Below are 4,634 nucleotides of genomic sequence, written 5' to 3'. Positions count from 1 at the left end.
TCTGCAGGGCAAGGCTCTATCGACTGAGCCAGATCGGCTAGGGCATCTTCTTTTATTTCTTAACAGCCTTTTTTCTCCCTGTGATTCCCCCCCCCCCCGACACACACACATACACAGTCCACACCTAAGCTCTGCCCTCAGCCCCCACCAAGTACAGATTCTTGCTAAGTACTGTACATGTTGACACAATTTAGAAAGGCAGAAGGGTGTTTCCTACATCCCCTGAGTCTGTGGAAATCTCTTTCTTAGAGCTGCTTATAAAATCCAAGCAATTGGGAAACACAAATTTATTCTCCTGAGATTTACACAGATTTATAAAAATAATCTGGTGCTCTGGAAAACTCTTTTATATGAAAACAAAAGGCCTAGTTTTGTTAATCAAAATTTCTTAAATTTCAGTCTCCCTATATGTTGAATGGGGACACGATGATGTCTAGAAAAATGTTTGAAATGGGTGAAAGGCCATATAAATAAAGGTTCCAGTATAATCATCAACAAAGCTAATAAAATATGATGGTATCAAGAGTGCTGGGCCCAGAAGTAAAATATCTGATATCAAGTGAATGAGGCCTCAGCTAAACAAATCCTAAAGAATGTTCACTGAGCCATGTATGCAGAATAACTACAGGAAGAAAGATGGCAAAAGTGGCAGCTTGTGTTTCTTTACCCCTCTTACAAGAAACTACTTCTCTTAAATGTAAATTAAAATCTCATGTCAAGTAATAAATGAAATATCAGGCTTTAAAAGTTATCTTTTTGCCCTAGTCAGTTTGCTTAGTGGATAGAGTGTTGGCCTGCAGACCCAAAGGGTCCCAGGTTCAATTCCAGCCAAGGGCACATACCCTTGGTTGCAGGCTCCTCCATGGCCCAGGCCCTGGTCAGGGTGCATGCAGGAGGCAACCAATGGATTTGTTTCTCTCACATCGATATTTCTCTCTGTCTTTTCCTCTTTCTTCCACTCTCCCTAAAAATCAATGGGAAAATATACTCAGCTGAGGATTAACAAAAATAATAATTTTTTTAAAAAAGGTTAACATGGTAAATTTTTTAAAAAGGAAAGATTTTAAAAAAAACACGTTATCTTTTTGGCCATCGAATTGGAAAAACAACTAAGATATTACTAATTCCTTTGGTAGACAGGATAGACAAGTGCTCTGGGAAACACCTCAAACACTGCAGGTGGAGCTGTACATTAGTGCAGCATTCTGGGGCCAATTCATGACTTTCAGGAATCTTAAAACTATGTGCGCACATCCATTCCACTTCTAAGAATTTCTATGTGGAAAATAGGATGTGAATAAAAAAAGTAGCTATGAAGATGCTCACCATAGTATTACTTAAAATAGAAAGTGCTTGAAGTACAGAAATTAAGAAGTTAAGAATGTGGTATCTGGATCACTGAGCTAAGATTCAAATTCTGGCTTTGTTGCTTCTCACTGAGATACTGTACATATTACTTTTTAATTTCCTCATTTGTAAAATAACGATCATAATAGAACCTGTTTCATGAGGTGGCTGTGAATATTTAACAAATACATCTAAGGCACTTAAAGAGGGCATATTAAAAGTACTCACGATGTTAGATTATGTTTATTATAATAAAAAAATAGAAATAACGTATATTCTAATAAATTGTTTCATCCTAGCAATGTAGTGCCATATATTAATTAAAATGTTGTAGCTGAATATTTGACTTGAAAAAATGTTTCTTATATTAAAAGGGAAACACAGATTATAAAATAGTATTTACTGTTATTGAATTCAAACAGATGTAGTGTACATGAACTTGTTTTGAATTCAAATCTATTTCTCTTTCCAAAAATTTAATTGTAGTTCAAAAGAGCAAAAATCAAATAGTGTTCATTTAAATTCCTTTATCTGCTGGGGTGGGGGTCATTGAGAATTTTTCCTGAGCTAATTAATAGACTTTTGGTACTTAAGGAATTGCAATTCAAATGACTCCTGTTCTAAATAATAAAATAGAAGTATCTCTTGAACTAACAGGTGAAGTCCCCCATGCCCTAACAAAGTCCCAACATCCTCTCTAGTCTCATAATGCCACTACAGTAATTACATTCCTCATTTACAAGTCAAGAAATACTACTGCTATCAGCTTTCAAATGCCTGTAACAATTTTTAAAAGCATGAACTATGATTCTAACAAAGTTTATTACGAGATATTCAAAAGAGATGTACTTCAAAGTACTGTGGACTTTGAAGAATGATATTTGCATAATGTAAAATTACTGCTAAATGTTAATGCCACCTACTAACAAGAATCACTTATAGGTATTGACTTAGTGTAACTTCAGTTTCAATCTCTAAATTGGTGATTCAATTGATTTGCATAGTTAAAACGTTATTTTTACCATCTTTCAGCTCTGAATGCCTAAGACAGTGGTCGGCAAACTGCGGCTTGCGAGCCACATGCAGCTCTTTGGCCCCTTGAGTGTGGCCACAAAGTTTCAATCACACTGTACGTGCGCGCCCGCACGTGGTATTTTGTGGAAGAGCCACACTCAAGGGGCCGCAGTTTGCCTACCACTGGCCTAAGAGATAACTACTTGTTACCCAGGTCTTTGCTAGTCCAGCAAAAGTCTACCTCCAATCCTCACAAAAGTTGCTTGAGCACCCCCAATTTTAAGCAAATAAATACCATTGCCTGCATGCTTACTAGTACATTGAGTATTACTAATATGAACATACTTCAATTCTTTCCTAATTTAAAGTTATAAAATGAGGACCTGTGACTGCCACCAATAAAAATGAAAATACAACCATATGTTTGCATCACATATAATTTTTTAGTACTTTCATACATATCTCATTATTAATATTAATGACTTTAGATGCAGGGTAAAAAAATCTCATACATTTTGACAGCTTTGAACCTCTTTGTTATGGAAGATTTACCTCAACGTTGGGCATTCATCTTTGGGAGTGAAAAGGGTAGTGATGTGGTTTGTAGAAACTCTCTGAACAGTCAGAGGGTGGTGAGCACAGAAAAAAAAGACAAAAGAGAGAGGAACTAACATTCGCAATCAAGCGCCTCCGGAGCCAAATGATGCCAATCAGATCCAGCTGGGAAATGCTATGAGCTGCTCACAGAGCAGAGCTTGGCTGGACTACAAGCGCTTTCCTCGACATCTGGTAAAGGTAAAGCTGACCTCACCACTTCATGCCTGGGACAGGTAGACTAAAACCCAAGGAGATTAGCGTCAATTTCACAAGATTAGATACAGTGACTATTGACTATGCTCTTTGTTTTTGGCCAAATGGATTCTAACTGCTGTAGCAGTTTAAAACAAAACAAAACAAAACACTTCTTTTCCTGCTTTCTCCCTTAGTGAAGTGTAGGTTTGTTGCTTCCGGGTTGAGGCAGATAGTAAGTTACCTCCACAGGATCGCATTCTGGTTGCATTTATGATTACCAGAATAGAATTACAAATACTCCATTATTACTTCCAGTCCTCAACCAGATGTAAATCTGCTAAGTTAAATAAAGACTTAAAAACTTATGATACTTAAGATTTTTTTCTCGTTACCTTTTTATTTGTCCTGACTGGTATATGAAAGAGAAGAAGTGGGTACTGATTAAGCTCTTTAAATCCAAAAATGAGTGAGAGCGGCACTACTTACTTTTGTAATTGCAAGACAAGCGTCCACTGCTACCTAGGATAAAGTCCTGAGGTTCAGGTTTCAGCTCAGAAACATAACCCCTAGAGTGTTCACAGGAAGAAAAAGGAGTTTCTGCCCAAGAAACGTTGCTCAGAAACTCCAAAGCCTTCTAGGCCTCCTTTATCAGCCCCGAAGACATACATTCTTATGGCGCATTTCTCATTTCTGACGGGGACACCCCAGAAGACCGTTTTGAAAAGCGCCCTGCCTTTTCTTCCACGTTAATTTTACTAGCGAGTCCAAAAGAGACCATCTGCCAAATTAGATGTTTTCATGTGTCCTTTTGTTGAGTAAGTGTAATCATCAACAAATAAGCTGCCTATTAAAATGTACTCACAACGCAGCTCAAAACAAAACGAACTGTTAAAATAAAAGTTGTTATATCTGAAAGACATGAGGGTCAACTTACTGTGGAAAACACACACAAAAAAGGACAAATTGGTTGGAACTTTCACAATAATGGAAAATGTTTAATAAACTTAGAATGGTGGGCTTATTAAACCATAGTGTTATTTACAGCCGTAATACATCAACCACAAACACAAGAACGTGTCTGCGTGGCATGCTACAACAGAAGCTTTATTCAGTTCATTCTGAAAATGGTGGCAAAGTAAATTTCAGTTGCAAATTCACAGATACAAGACTCAAAGTATAAAGTTGTATGTACCAAAAAAAAATACAGGTAATATTTATAACAATAACTTACAGATACAAACTAATGATAAACTACAATTTCACAAAAGATTGTAAACATTTTGCACACTTGTCAGTCCTTTCTTTTAGGCAAAGTGCTCTTTTGATGACAAATAAATTAACAGATACACACTAGAGTGAACTATTTCCAGACAATACAAAAAAAGTTTTGACTTGTTTTCTTCTTGTAAACATAAGTTTTACAAAAAAAAAAAAAAAAAAAAAAAAGAAAAAGAAAAAGAAAAAAATCAATAAAAGTGTCT

This window comes from Myotis myotis, unplaced genomic scaffold, assembly GCF_014108235.1.
Source record: "Myotis myotis isolate mMyoMyo1 unplaced genomic scaffold, mMyoMyo1.p scaffold_m19_p_2, whole genome shotgun sequence".
Lineage (NCBI taxonomy): Eukaryota > Metazoa > Chordata > Mammalia > Chiroptera > Vespertilionidae > Myotis > Myotis myotis.
This window is presented reverse-complemented; position numbering follows the sequence as displayed.